Source organism: Rattus norvegicus, chromosome 6 (assembly GCF_021556685.1).
Source record: "Rattus norvegicus strain SHRSP/BbbUtx chromosome 6, alternate assembly SHRSP_T2T, whole genome shotgun sequence".
Taxonomy (NCBI): Eukaryota; Metazoa; Chordata; class Mammalia; order Rodentia; family Muridae; genus Rattus; species Rattus norvegicus.
Genome location: NC_141539.1, coordinates 103,136,673 through 103,152,212, shown reverse-complemented (window position 1 = coordinate 103,152,212; position 15,540 = coordinate 103,136,673). Strand labels below are relative to the sequence as shown.

The 15,540-nt window shown below is 44.2% G+C and overlaps 2 long non-coding RNA genes across 2 annotated transcripts in view; one reads left to right on the top strand and one right to left on the bottom strand.

The window, feature by feature from the left end:
• LOC148005332 (uncharacterized) overlaps positions 1-15,540 on the top strand; it is a 103,703-nt gene that overhangs the window by 66,241 nt on the left and 21,922 nt on the right. The window lies entirely within an intron of this gene.
• LOC120103557 (uncharacterized) lies at positions 8,499-14,266 on the bottom strand. Its single transcript, XR_015623490.1, has 3 exons — positions 14,004-14,266; positions 11,716-11,776; positions 8,499-10,713 (listed from the first exon to the last, which is right to left on the bottom strand). It is a non-coding gene; the product is annotated as an uncharacterized LOC120103557 (long non-coding RNA).

Here is a 15,540-nt window from a genome sequence, read left to right as displayed (position 1 = left end):
CTCTCCTGGGATCACAGTAATGCACCACTGCACCTGGCATTTTACATCAGTGCTGAGGACCTAAATTCAAGTCCTCGGGCTTGCACAGTAGGTGCTTTACTGACTGAGACATCTCTCCCACCCCTACTTTACTCTTCAAGCTTCCATTTCCTTACCTGCAAAAAGAATGTGGTTAATTCTATCTTTCCTGGGATCTAGAATGTTGCCATTGTTCTATCTACAACTAAGGTAGAAATACTGCTGACCATTAAATTATGACATTGGTTGTAAAACGAATCGCCTTCAGAGATGCTAGAATATAAAAAGAATAAAAGCCACACATATTGGTGTTGAGGGAACAGCACTCACTCATGGTGCCGATGTGAAGTGAGGTAATTCGAACACATGCCTGCCATTCTGTCTGCCACTCAGTGAATTGTAATAAATGATCACTACTGCTCCTGCTGGCAGAAGGTGGTGGTTTGGGTAACTTCAGCAAATCATTTAACCCTCTGTGGTTTATTTTCTTCACCCTCAGAATGACTGGGTAACCATATGGTCCTGCCACCCAGAATTAGGAAGAAAAACCAATTAAGGAACATTTTTAGGTTCTTAGCAATTCTAAACGGGAAGCACTGTCAACTGCTTCTGTTATTCACCCTCCATGTCTGAGAACTGAGAAGGAACACATTCTGTGTGTTTCTCTTTGACTTGAAGCATTTGTCTTTCTATTGTAGTTATTGAAAAATATTTAAAATTTTGCTTTAGCCTCAATGAAACTGATTTTTCATTAATCATTTATTTAAACATTTTGTCTTAATACACTCCTTGTTGGGTAAGCCTAAAGAAATGTTTATCAGATGTGTGGACCTCTACAAATCTTGAATGACTGATGGGGTTAATCTCCATTGTATCAGTTGAGTGGTAAAGAAAAGATAGGTTTCAAGTTATTACCAGTATTTGTTAAATTGATGTGGTGACACGCCCTGCAGCCCGTAGCACGTGGGAAGCAGAAGCAGGAGTTCAAACTTGTCTTGAACTGTGCTGTAAGTTTGGACCACATGAGATCCTACCTCAACAAAACCTCAGAATCAGCAATTACACACACACACACACACACACACACACACACACACACACACCCATACATGTATGTTCATGTAAGAGATTCATTTAACACAAGTCTCAGACACTAGTTTCACAGAATCCTGTGTTAGATGCCCCTTGAATGGCAAAACTATTTAACTCTCAGGTGTTGAGTCTTTAGTCTGAATCAGGCTATAGAGATGCCAAGAAATTTAATATCAAAGTTTTGCCTTTAAAAAAGTCTATTCCAACAAGAAATAACAACACATTGTTTACTACACAGGTGACATGGGAATTCCTGGCAAGCACAGCCAGTTTTACCTGGCTAAGCAAAGGGAGGTTTTAAAGGTTGTGTTTTTAAAACTGAGAGGCTGGGAAAATATGTTGCCTGCAAGGAGAACTGTGTTTGCAGTGTTTCATGAAGAACCAAGATAAGGGTGCAGTGCCTGTGGTGTGTGTATGTACGATGAGATGGGCACACACTGCTTATGAGTTCATTGTCATCATTGTCGTTTTAATTATTAAATTGTAAGTTGTTTGTGGCAGAAGTAGCTGCTTTTCTATGTCGGTGACTCTGCTCAGCCCCAGGGAGGCACTTCTGAATTGGGCGGTGGTCACATTTGGTCACCCCACTGGCTGATGAAGCCGTGGACTGCGGCTAACCTCTGAAATAGTTTCCCTGTATTAAATGGGATATCTTTCTCCCCCAGACTTTGTGTGGGAGGCTTACACATTTGGTTTGGTAATGAGTTTGCTTTTTGAGCCAAAGAAGAGAAGAGAATAAAGGAAGAGAAAAGGCGTGAGAGGCAATCATAGAAACTTGGAGGTTCAGATCCTTCAAAATGAAAAGGGAGCCTTCGTTTCCTCAGAAACAAGAGAGAAACAACTAACACTCGCAAAGCTCATTACGATTTAACTTTGAGATAGCACAAAATGACAGTAATGTGGCTGCTGAAGCCTGTTCAAGCCATCAGCAGGACAAAGAAGTAGAAACGGAGCGTATTTGAAGCAGCAGGAAGATAACCTCCTCTGTTGCAGGCTGTGCATACATTAGTGCACGGACGTAACTGCTAAATGCTACTCATTCTCGCTAAAACGGCCATCTCCCTTTCTGTGGCAAGTGATTGAAAAATCTTTGTTGTGTGTTTACTTGAACAGAATTCTTGGAACCTCTAAGACACTGGCTTTCGGTAGAAGAATGAAAACTGATGTTGATGGTGGCCTTAGACAGGGGTGGGTGTGGGGCAGGGAGGATGGGGCGGGGTGACAGCTGAACGGACAAGCTGCCTTGCAAGGCTCAAAGAGTAGGAGCTCATTTAGTCCCCCACCCCCACCCCATCCCCTGAAGAGAACATTTCCTTTTGTTCAGGGTGTCGTAGGCAAACGGAAACTAGAAGAGTCTGCATGCTCCATTTTCATCACTTCAGTCTATTATTATTAAGATGATTGCTATTGCCATCTTCCTTTCAATTTTCTATCTAAGAAGTAAAAATTATCCTAAGCATCACATTCTGAGCCCAGAGTCTGAATAGAAGTGCCAGACATCGGCGTTTGTCCATATTATTTCGGAAGCTGGGAATATTATAGTTTAATCTTGAGTATCAGAAGGAGACATTAGTCTTCAAAATCATCTCACTCAACTCTTTCAATACACGCCATCTTAAGGAAGGAGCTTCAAAGGCATCAACGGTTCTGAAAAAGTTTTAAATTTTAAACCAACCAAATCAGTTCACTGCAAAGCACTCAAAAGTGACATCCAGAGTCAAGAGCGGAGTTGCAGAGCAAAACCACCATCGACAGATGCCATAAGGCTAACTACTTGAATTCAAATGAGGGCCTGGGGTCCTAGGGGACAGGCAGAGGAAAGAGTCAGCTCTCTCAGTTTTGTCAGACTCATGGGCCAAGCACCTGGGTTTTGGTATTATGACTTGGGGTGAGTGTGTGCATGTGTATAGACCAGAGGTCCACACTAAATGTCCTTTACAATTGTTCTCCATTTTATCTTTCTAAACATTGAACTTGTAAACAACATGCTCACAAATTGGCTTTATTTGCTGGCCAGTGAGTTCGGAGGATCAACGTGTCTCTGCCTCCCAGCGCCAGTGACAGGGTTACAGATAGATACACATGACCATGAGGAACTGGCTTTTGTGGTTGTTGTTGTTTGTTTGTTTGTTTTTCTTTTGTAATGTGGGTGCTGGGAAGCCAGGATCGTATGCATTTTATCAACTCTTAGTCACTGCTCTTATTTTGAAGAGACATTATGATCAAGGCAATTCTTAATAAAAAATAAAGTATATCATTAGTGGATCGCTTTCAGTTTCAGAGGCTCTGTCCATTATCATCATGGCAGGGAACGTGGTGACAGAAAGCATGGTGGCAACCATGCATGATGCTGGAGAAGTTGCTGAGAGCTGTAGCCTGACCTTGAGAGGGAGAGAGGGAAGGAGGGATAGGGGGATGGAGAGGGAGAGGAAGAAGGGAGACAATTAGGCCTTTTGAAACAATTTTGAAACCTCAAAGCCCACTCCCACTTCCTCCAATAAGGCCACACTTACTCCAACAGGACCACACCTCCTAATCCTTCTAATTCATCAAAAACCTCACTTACTACCTGGTATCTAAGCATTCAAGCCTATGGGGACTATTCCTACTCAAAGTAACCCTAACAGCTGAGCCATCTCCTCTTTCCAGAATCATGACTTCACATGTATCATAAGGTGAGAGGCGGTATGAGTCAGATGACCAGGGGTCAGTGCCCTTCTATGTCTCCTCATGATCGTGAACAAATCACTTTAAATCCTTATGAGCTTTCTTCATTTGCAAAATGAGCATGCTAGAAAAGATATTTTTCCATTATTTCTTTCAGCTCTAAAGTGTATGATTCAGAGCAAATGCAAATTAGCACTGTGTGAGCAAGACGATCTGTTCACTTAATCAGCAGCACCGAGAGCATCCCAGGAGCTAAGCCCTGTTAATGGGGCTGTGGATATAGCAGAGGGGATGCTTGCTGCTGCTTTCAAGAGGCCAGCAAGGACAAAGCAGGGCTGACCAACCAGCAATGGCAATGCCCTGTGCTGAGTGTGGATGGCATTGAGACATACAGGCCCAGACAAGGGCAGAACGAGCTCAGGGCTTAGGCAAGGTTGTTGTGGTGGTATTTGCAATAGGTTCCCAAAGACTAGGAAAATATCATTAACGAGAGAAGGGCAGAGTTCCTGCTGCCAATAAGGGAGCAGGGTGAAGAAGAGGACTCAAGAATAGAAATGTATGCCTTGCCCTTGATATTGGATATCTCAATAGGGGAATGTGAGGAGTGCTTGAGATTTGACTGTGGAATCCTAGAAAGCTATATATACTAAAGGTTTTGACTTTATCTGAAAGGCACCGAGGAAACTTGGAGAATAGGTTAAAAGTTCTAGAATGAATTTAGAGAAAGTTCCTTCAGGTGGCTGCTAAGTCTGACAAGAGCAAGGGTGGCAGAGAGAGGAAGCTCTTGGGAGATGTCTTTTTATTGCTCATGGGAGAAACAATAAAGAGGGTGTGCTGGTTAGTTTTATGTTAACTTGACACAAGCTAGAGTCACCAAACAGGAAGGAAACTCAATGAACAAAAATGCCTCCATACGATTGAGCTGTAGACAAGCCTGTAAGGCATTTTCTTAATTAGCTATTGATGTGGGAGAGCCTACCTAGCTCAATGTGGGTGGTGCTGTGATCTAAAGACCCCTGGGTTGGTGGCCCTGTCGTCTATAACAGAGCAGATTGAACAAGCCATGAGGAACAAGTCAGTAAGCAGCACTCCTCCATGATCCTGCATCCGCTCCTGCCCTGTTTGAGTTCCTGTCCTGAATTTCTTCAGTGATGGACAAGGAGGAGAAAGCATACGTCTATTTAACCCTTTCCTCCTCGAGTGGCTTTGGTCTAGGTATTTTATCACAGTATTAGAAACAATCGTTTAGACAGAGGTTGGTATTAGGGTAGTGGAGTATTGCTGTGTCAGCCACGGCCATGATGTTTTAGGGAGGATTGTAGAAGAACTTTGGAACTTTGGGCAAGAAATACCATTGAGTGTGGAGAGCTCAGTTAGCTGTTCTGTGGGAGCTTGGAAGGTAAGAATGTTGAGAGCAGTGCAGATGATGGAGGCCTGGCTTGTGAAGTTTCCAAGGGATTCAAAGACTCTACGGGGCCATCTCTGTGAAGAATCTGTGGTTTTGGTCAGCTGGGGCTGAAGAGTCAGCTGTGGTGAACAAGAGACCGGAACCGCTAAAGTCAAACCTTTGTTTTCCTGAGACAATGGATGCTGGTCAGTCAGGGCTGAAGAACCAGCTGTAATTACGATGAGACCATCGGTGAGAAAAAGTCTTCTGGGAAGTGGTACCTCATGGTCGGCAAACATAAACTGTTGCAGAGTAGCCCAGATTGTACCTCATGCCGGCAGTTGAACTTGGGAGTGTAAGAGTAATCCAGGTAGCACTGGGCTTTGAAAGCATGAGGTGGTCATGGAATGCAGCTGAGGCCTGGCACTGTGTGGCGGGGCTGGAGTCCTTGAAGAGAGCACGCGAGAGGCTCCTGGTGAAAGTGTACAATGGTTGTAGCAAGGGACCCCAGCAGTTTTGGAGACAGTAGTACCATGGGGTGACTACTAAGAACACCAGCAGGCCTGAGACTAGATGACAAGCCATGTGTGCTGCAGAGGGGAGCTAGAGAAATGACACCACAGCCTTCGGAGGAGCCCAGAAGACTGTGAGTGGATCTCAGACACTGGTCATTGAGTGTTTCAGTATTGGCATTTGGTTTTGCTTTGATCTGATTATGACTATGCCATGATTCTCTCCTCTTGAAGTAGGAAATTATTTAATGTATTTTATAGGATCCCACAGTTGAGAGACATATTTGTAAAGACTTTGGGTTTTAAAAGAGATGGCATTTTAAAGAGACCGAATTTTTAAGTATTTAAAATTTTGAAGATTGTGGGACTTTTTGAGTTTGTAAAATGTTTTATATCACGATGTCTTTATTAACAGGTGATCTTGGGGATGAACAAGAAAGGAAAGGTTGTGACCTAACAGTGATGTGTTTTTGTTTCAAATTGACAAGTGGTCAGTAGTTTGGGCTAGTATTGGGTCAACTTAACAGAAAGAAGGTAAAGTCATCTGAGGGGAGCGAACCTCAATTAGGAAAATGCCTTCATAAGATTAGGCTGTAGGCAAACCCGCAGAGCATGTTTTTAAAATTAGCGATTGACAGGGGAGGGCCCAGCTCACTGTGCATGGTGTCGTCTCTGGGAAGGTGGTCCTGGGTTCTGTAAGAAAGCAGGCTGAGCAAGCCATGTGGAGCAGCCCAGTGAGCAGCACCCTCCATGACTCCTGGCATCAGCTCCTGCCTCCAGGTCGCCACCGTGTGTGGATTCCTGTCCTGACTTTCTACACTGCTGCACAGTGATAAGGAGGGTGAGCCAAATAAACCCTCCTCTCCAAGCTGCTTTGCATGGTGTCCTGTCACAGTGGTGGTGACTCCAACTAGGCAGGAGGCCGAGGGTTATCTGAGAGCGTAACCACAGAACCAAGGGGTGTGTGTGTGTGTGTGTGTGTGTGTGTGTGTGTCTATATGTGTGTGTGTATGTGTGTGTGTGTATGTGTGTGTATGTATGTGTATGTGCGTGTGTGAGTGTGTGTGTATGTATGTGTGTATGTATGTGTGTGTATGTGTGTGAGTGTGTGTGTATGTGTGTGTGTATGTGTGTATGTGTGTGTGTGTGTGTGTGTGAAAGAGAAAGGGGGTGGGGGAGGGAGAGGGAGAGGAAGGAAAAGAGAAAGCTGTAGAAAGAGGGAGACTAGGGATATACTTGGCCAAAAGAAGGACAAGAGAGAGAGAGAGAGAGAGAGAGAGAGAGAGAGAGAGAGAGAGAGAGAGAGAGAGCAGAGAGGGAAAATGTTGAGGAAAAACCTTTAAATGTTGTGGGCTAAGCCGCAGGACACCATTGTGTACTTTCAGCAGAGGGGATTTATGTAGTATAATAGAAAAAGATTGAATTAATGCCTGAAGATCCAGGTTAGGACACTGTCTAGCTGGGCCAGTCTGACAGTTAATATCTCCATTTGTGTGTTTTGGATGGGAATTAAAAAAGTTGTTGAGATGGGAGCCCGGCCAAGACTGAACTGCAATAGTCCACTTGCAAATGCATTTGAGGTGCATTTTCCCCCAGCCAGACTCGTAGAACACAGAAGTTGCGTGTGAAGCAATCATTACATAGAAGTCAGGAAGTGGAGGGTTAGTGACAGAAGGGAGAAGCCCGCTGGGCTGGAGGTGCTCTGGATGGACGGCAGCTCCTTTTCTTCTGCTCCGTGGAAGCCCAGCTGCTTTTGACGTTCCTGGCCTAACAAACCAAGACTACAAACTTACAAAGCAAATGGATGTGATTTCTTTCTGCTTATTTGAAACTACCAAAGTGTCACAAGTCTTTGTCCTCAGTGGATTATAGAAACATGCTCACCTAAACACACAGAGGCTGGGTAAAGAATACTCTGTATGCTATACAAAGGAACACAATGACAAAACAAAAGTGATTTGGCAAAGGGATATTTTTTTTAGTAAAAAGGGGCACTAGAACACAAAACAAGCTAGCAAACACATTTCTTCAAGATGGCCGCTGGCTTTTATTCCCGACATAGGTAATGATTTTGTCTTATCCCCTAAGTCTGAGCTCAACGTCACAGTCTGACACAACTGGCCAGCCATAACCAGTGGGGAGACAGAGCAGGAAGTTCAGGAAATATGGGCTCTGGTGGGGCTAACTTTCTTTGGCAGAGGAAAAAAAATACCTCATCTTCACACAGATTATTGTGTGACAAACAGTCTTTAGTTCTACAACTGGCAAAGTGTGCTGGGGAGAAAATCTATAACCACACTGCTAACTTGGCTGAGTCCTAATTTAAGGTCCTAAGCATCGAGGGTATTTCTGTTTGCTTCTAAAATATCACACCGAGTCCCTTCCGGGAGAAGCACTGGCTCCCTATAGCAAATGTTCTCTTGGGAACTGGATGAGGGCTTCAGCCAAAGAGAGTCAGATTCTCTTTTCCATTCCAAAAGTCAGCTGGGATCTCTCGCCTTGGGCTGCCCTGTCTCATCGGTCAGTTGCTTCTCCACCTTTCCCCGTGCTGGCCCAGAGAGCTCACTGGTGAAAACACTCATCTTTGTCCAGAGGTCACATGCTAAAATCTAGATTCCAGAGAATCGTGAGGTCAGACCCAGATATCACTGGACCCCTTCACCCCAAAAGAGTCAGTTTAAAGTCTGGAAATTAATAAGAAAAACCACCCATTTAGATGCAATTTTTTTCATGAATTAAAATGCCCAATGTGGAGGTAAAACACTTTTTTGGGAAAAAATTGCATTTTTTTTCAAGATCTTTTTTTCAAAATAGAGACAGACTAAATACAACACACCATTTATTTGCCCTTCCCATAACCCCTGCTAGTCTTCAGCATTTATTAGCAGTTTTTAGTTTCAGCAGCTGTTTTTGAGTGTGCCCCTTAAATTCTTCTGATTCCAGTCAGCCTACAGATGGGAGGTTATACTTCGGGTCCTTCCTGAGGGACACCCGAAGTCAGCTTTTTCTCTTAAGCAGGTATCGAAAGCCAGATTTTTTTTTTATTTCTTTTCTAAGAGAGGGAAATGAAGCCTGGATAGAAAGGTTGTCTGGCAACCAGATAAAGGAAGAAATTCCTTTCAGGCTTTCCAAGAAGACAGAATGGAAATCTTGAAATATAAATTACTTTTTAATGGTGTCTTGAAAAGGGTGTTATTCTTCACTCTCTGCTTCCTAAGTGTGGCCTATGTAAGCAATTAAACCTTTGTGAAGCTTTAAATGAGCAAAAGTAGAGATATTTTAAGGGATAGAAGGGAAGCGGAGAGATGCCCTGGTTTATTTGTCTATTATCTGAAGCAGAGAATTGGGATTTAGAATTTGAAAAAGATTTCTTTCCTTTTAGGAATGAGCTAAGTCCCCAGCCCAGGATTCTCATCACTGCCACAAAGGTAAGATAGGAATACCAGTGGCTGTACTAAAAAAGAGAACAGTATTTGAAGCCTACTACCAAGCCCCAGTGTCTGACCTGGTAGAAAGGTGACTGAATTAGTTCAAGTACCCAGGCCAGGGAGACATTAAACGTCTGAACTGAAATCATTACCCACACTGACACTTTCACCTCAGAGGAAAAACATCTGTAGTTCTGAATGTCATTTGTCCCTGTTTCCTGCAGGAGGGCCTGTCGGTTCTCTGCCTTCTTGTCCAGAATTGTTCTATTTACCCCTATTCTCTGCCCCGTTTAGGTCCCCACTGGGACTCTGCCCCAGTGGAAAGCCTGTTGGCAGTCCTGGAGTGTCAGCCTACTGTGTGAGGATGCCTCTCGTCAAATCCATGCCTGTGAACTTCCTACAACTCTATAGCCTCACGTGATAATTATACAAATCAACCTCGGTGGAGTTATATAGGCCAGTGTCTGGGGCTTAGAAACACTTGTTTCTAATGGTCTCATTGTGAAAACACTCTCTATTCCTATTCTCTATGCCTATCTTTCTCATAGTGTGTTAGGGTTCTTGAAAGGAATAGAAGCAATAGAAATACATATGGGGATTTGCTAGCGTCTGTGATCTGAGGAGTCCAGCAGTGGCTGTCTCATGACAGAAAGGTCTATAGTCTGGTTCAGTCAATGAGGCTGGGTGTCTAAGAAGTCCCAGTCTGGTGATGAAGTCCTAGAAGACTCCCAGAGAGCAGCTTATCTTCAGTCTGTGTTGGATCCTGGAGATGTTAGTTCACATACGTGGAAAGGGACGTTCCACAGCAGAGTAGATGAACACGCCCATGGGAGTGCGGGTGAGCAGGCAAAAAGCTCCCTTCTTCTACATCTTTTTATGTGGACTGCCGCTAGAAGATTTAGGCTGGATCCTTCCTACGTCAAATAATGGGACTAAGAAGATTGTCGGGTAGTGGTGGTGCATGAATTTAATCCCAGCACTTGGGAGACAGAGGCAGAAGCAGGCAGATCTTGAGTTTGAAGCCAGCCTGGTTTACATACAGACCAACAGCAAGTTCCAGGGTTCAGGCTACACAGAGAAACCCTGTCTCAAACAAAACAAAACAAAACAACAAACTAGAAAACCCCCCAAATAATTAAAAAAGTGCCTGCAGCTTGGATCTTAGTTGATTCTGAGTGTAGGCAAGTTGACATCATGAAACCAGGATTAGCCATCACACAGTTTCTTGATAAACCCAGAGTTTTCCTAAGGAGGTTGGGCCTGGCTCTTCTAAACACCTTTGCCTTTCTGTCCTGAATGGGTGACACAGCACTGTCTTTTGCAGTACAAGGCCCACGCTGTGGTTCCTTGCTCTTCTGCTTCACCCAGCTCTTTTCTGATGGTCTTGCTGGGAAGCTGGAAGGAGAGAGTGTCAGGGACTCAAGCTGAGGTGGGGCAGTGGACGCTAGACTGAGGGAACTGAAGAGTTACAATGTGAGGCAGACGATCGTCATCCGTGTCAGTGGAGATGGTGTGGGTGTGAGGCATTTCACAGTACAGCACAGGATCAATTGGAAGACAGTCCTGGCAGAGAAATGCATGGCTGCTCACGGGGACCTCACAATGCAGACTGGGGGGAAAGAAAGGAGGAAAGAGCCTATTGAGCTCTGAGGGGTAAAGTGTCATGGCTCTGGGCATGCAGCTTCAAGTCAATGTGACACAAGCTAGAACCATTCAGGAAGAGGAAATCTCAGTGGTGAAAATACCTCCTTGAAATTGGCTTTCCTGAAACCCTGGGAGGTTATCTATCTATCTATCTATCTATCTATCTATCTATCTATCTATCTATCTATCTATTTGATTGATGATTGCTATGGGAGAGGCAAGCCCCATACCTACCCCCCAGGCAGGTGGTTCTAGATGGTGTGATAAAGCAGGCTGAGAAAGCCCTGAAGAACAAACCAGTAACCTGTGTTCCTCCAGGGCTTCTTCATTTCCTGCTTTTGGGCTTTGTCCTCCCTGAATGATGTGACCTGAGAGTTGTAAACCACAACTGTAAACAGTCCATTTTGACTTTGCATGAACTCCTTCGGAGGCATCAGCTCCAGCACCCCCCACCTCCACCCCAGCCAACCCCTGCTACTGCCATGGTAACTCACTGGTCACACCTTTATTGGCTGTAGTCCTTCCAGATCTCACTTCCCTTTCCCTTCTAGTGTGCCCTGGCATGACTGCCCCAGTGAACCGTGGGTGCACAGAAATCCTCATCTCTGGGAGAACTCACCCAGCTCAATCAAATTGTTTCTGTTTCAGCAAAGTGTGAACTAAAGTTTGGGCGTGGATTTGCTAAGAAAACTTCTGTGGATTCAGCATTGGGTGTGGTGGTTTGAATGAGACTGACCCACATAGGCTCATGAGGTTGAATATATGGTCTCCAGCTGGGGGAACAGTCTGGGAAGGATTAAGAGGCATGGCTTTGTTGGAATAGAGGAAGTGAGACCTGAAGACAAGGGTATTACCTGGGGTTGGGGATTTAGCTCAGTGGTAGAGCGCTTGCCTAGGAAGCCCTGGGTTCGGTCCCAGCTCTGAAAAAAAAAAAAAAAAGAAAAAAGAAAAAAGAAAAGGGTATTACCTGTGAGCCACCACAGGAAAGAGGGACAATGACACTGGAGCTTATGCCTCTGAAGGATTCCCTGAGAAGTTAACAAAAAAAGAACCGTCAAATTATTCTGGTTGGACGTGAGAGAACTTAGGTATCTCTTCCCCATTTTCTGTCATGACAGTGGTTTTGCTTTACGGCATCTGATTTAACCTAGCAGTTGATGGGATACTCAGAATCCCCTGGGGCTTTTCCTCTGCTTTCTGCTGCTTTTCCATAGGATATGTTTAAGCTCTTCCCTGGTAGGCTATTCTATGGCAGTCTGCAATGGTTCAGACCTTCACTTAGCTGTGCACTTCTGGCATGTAAGAAGCCACTGTTAGGCAAAGCTCTGTAGCCAGTACCATAGCTAGATATGGTCTTACGGGAATTTCTGAGAATGGCAGATCCTACAGTCCTGTGGAAATCAAACAAACCCCTCCTGCTGCAGCGTTGCTGACCTCATTTCAAGCACTGACTAGTCGAGAGAGTACCAGGTTCTGAGAAGTCTTCCTCTGAGTGTGGGAAGAACCTTGCCCACAGTTCTAGTTACCATTCATGTTGCAGCTGGGTTACTGGGTCGACAACTGGGTCTGGCACCCAGAGACCCTTGGTTCTTCCCACATAAATAGTAAAGTGAAACTGATATGTGATCAGTCCCAGGAAGGCTTCATTGCAAACAGATCTGTTGCCTGAGCTCCTGCCTTCTACCCTACCCTCAGGCTCAGCATCCTTGATCTGCTCAGGCACCTCAGGAGCTCCCCTGGCTGTATTAGGCTCTGGTGTTTTTGCAGCATTGAATCCAGAACATGGCATCCCTTGTAGCCTCTTCTCTTACAGAGTCTGGTGGCAAGACTAATCTGAGTCTCCTGGTTGGCTTTAACTGTCAGTATCACACAAACTAGAGTCACTTGAGGAGAGAGAGAGCCTATGTTGAGGGATTGCCTTGATCAGATTGACTTATGGGAGAGTGTCTTGATTGTTAATAGAAAAAGGAGGGCCCAGCCCATTGTGGGCAGCACCATCCCCAAGCAGGCGAGTCCAGGCTGTATAAGAAAGCTATCTGAATATAAGCCAGTTGTGAGCTAGCTAGTAAATAGCACGTTCCATGGTTCCTGTTGTGCTTTGGCTGTGAAGTGAGTCCCTTGGTTGGAGGCAATGCTGTGTGTACAGCCAGTAGGCCTGCTCTCAGGAACTTCTGTTTGAGCTCCTGCCCTGACCTCCTAGTGATGGACCGTGACCTGTATGCTGAAACAACCCCTTAAATTGTTCAGGGTGTTTATCACAGCAACAGAAATGAAATTAGAACACTCAGCGAATCAGACAGTGCGTTTCAAGAAATGATTTGTAAATTCTGTGAAACTGGGCAGAATAAAAAGCCATATTCTAGAGGAAGATTTAAGCTCTTTTCCACTTTCATTCAGTTCCTAAACGTTTTTAATTTCTTACTTTTTATATTTTCTTTTTATTATTTAAAACCATTTTAAATTTAAATATATTTTCATCATATTTTCCACCCCCTCCTAATCCTTCCAGATCCCTTTCCCCTCCCTACCTTTCCAAATTTAAGTTCTTTCTTAGAAAACAAACAAAAAAACCAATGCAACAACAAACAGCCCCCAAACCAAGAAAACAAAATACAACCACACCCCAAAAGAAAAACAGTCCAGACCAAACTGGAACGGAATAAAAACACACATACTCAAATCTGTGGAATCATGAGAACACAGGCCCCAGAATTAACTGACCAGGACTCAGTGGGAGCTCATGGAGATCAGGGAGCCTGAAGGGGTCTGACTTAGGTCCTCTACATATATGTTATGGCTGAGAAGCAGGTGTTCTTGTGGGATCCTAAAACTGAGGCCTGTCCTGGGGTGGCTGGTAATACCCAGTATCCTTCTATTGGAGAAAACTGATTTCCCCCCCTTTCCCAGCAAGTGTAAGTGACAATTCAGTTGTTAATTTTTACCCTAGTGGCAAAGTTTTCATTCATTCACTTTTTAAAAAATATAACAAAATAAAATATAGTCAGATAAGACAAAAATTCTCACTTTGGAGTTAGAGGAGACAGACCAACAGAAAATGGGAGGTCTCCATTAAACCCTCCCCTTCAGAGGTCAGGAAACCCTCAGAAGAGGAGGCAGAAAGAGTGAAAGCGCCAGAGGGCAAGGAGAAAAGGAAGAAATGAGAGAATGAGCATGAGAAAGGCACACAAAGTCACAGAGATGTAGGTCAGCACGCACAGGGCCTGCGTGGGGCTGCACCGGGTCCTCTGAACTTACATCACAGCTTCCAGTTTAGCGTTTTTGTGAGATTCCTGCGTGAGTGAACAAGTAGGTCTCTGATTCTTGTTCCTTCTTTTGGGCTCTTTTCCTTCTGTTGGTTTAAGGATTTTTAAGTGTATACTTTGCAATTAATTTTTCTGTTTCTTCTTCTGCCCTCCTTTCTCTCTCTGTGTGTGTTTATGTATGCATGCACACACATGGAGGCCAGAGATCCATGCCAAGTGTCTTCCTCAATTGCTCTCTGCTTCCTTTGTTGAGACAGAGTCTTACTGAACCCAGAGTTTGCTAATTAGGCTAGTCTGGCGGCCAGCAAGCTCGAGGATCCTCCCACCTCCACCTTCACAGTGCCTGGCTTTTATGTGGGTGCTGGGAATCTAGCTCATGTGGTCAGGCTTGTGTGGCAAGTACTTTACTGACTGAGCCATATCCCCAGCCCCTAATTTATCTATTTGTGGATGCAAGTGAAATTGCATTGCAGGGACACATTTCAGTGTGGATAATTTAGATGCCCAAAAGTAGAACCGTGTTTCCCTTTAGACTTCACACTTGTTATGTATTAAAATTTTCTCTCCCCCTCCTCCCCGCCTCCTGCTAAAGATACCCTATATCTCAGAACACACTCTTATTTGGAGAGTGTCTTTACAGAAATAACTGAATTAGCATGAGGGCACTAGGGTGAGCTCCCATCTAATATGATTAATGAAAAGGGAGATTCTGGACACAGCCATGCACACAGGGAAATCATGATCTAGAGAGGGAAGTAATGCTTCTATAAGCCAAATATTGATAAGCCAAATAAAGCCAAGGATTGCCATTGAACTATAAGGAGCCAGAGAGGGAGTCTGAAAGCACCCTGTCCTCCTGTGTGTGTGACTTGAAACCAACATTTTTAGTGTCTTTATCTCTAGATCCTGGCCTTGACATTCTGAGACAGTAACATTTACGTTGTATAATGGGAAAGGGAGCTCCAATAAAGTAACACTCAGGCTTTTTTTTTTTCTTTTTATTCATGGTGATAAACTTAACCTCACCAGTTCAAAGCAAATTTAAGAGTCTTCATTTAAACTCAGTCTTTTTTTTTTTAAATAAACATTCACCCCGTGCAGGCTTTCCTTTTCCCCTCTCCCTTCTCCAGATTGTTTCTGCGGGCAGAGGTGTCTGTTCACTGTGCACTCGGCTGGTCTGTCTCTGTGCGTTGTTAACTCTGCACACTGTATTGCTGGTGTCTATTCCACACACTGTCAGCTTAATGGATTTTACTATTTTGCCTCATTTTAAACATGAGGCATGCTGGGTAGTGTGGCACAAGCCTTTAATCCAAGTACTTGGGAGGCAGAGGTGGATGGATCTCTGTGAACTTCAGGCCAGCCTGTTCTACAGAGAGAGTTCTTGGACATCCAGGGCTACAAAATGAGACCCTCAAGACAAAACAGAACAACAAAAGGTGATTTGTTTTTTGTAGTAAAAGATGAAGGAGTTTTGTCTTCACTGAATGATTTCCTAAGCATATTAAGTTCTGTAATGTGGACAGTTT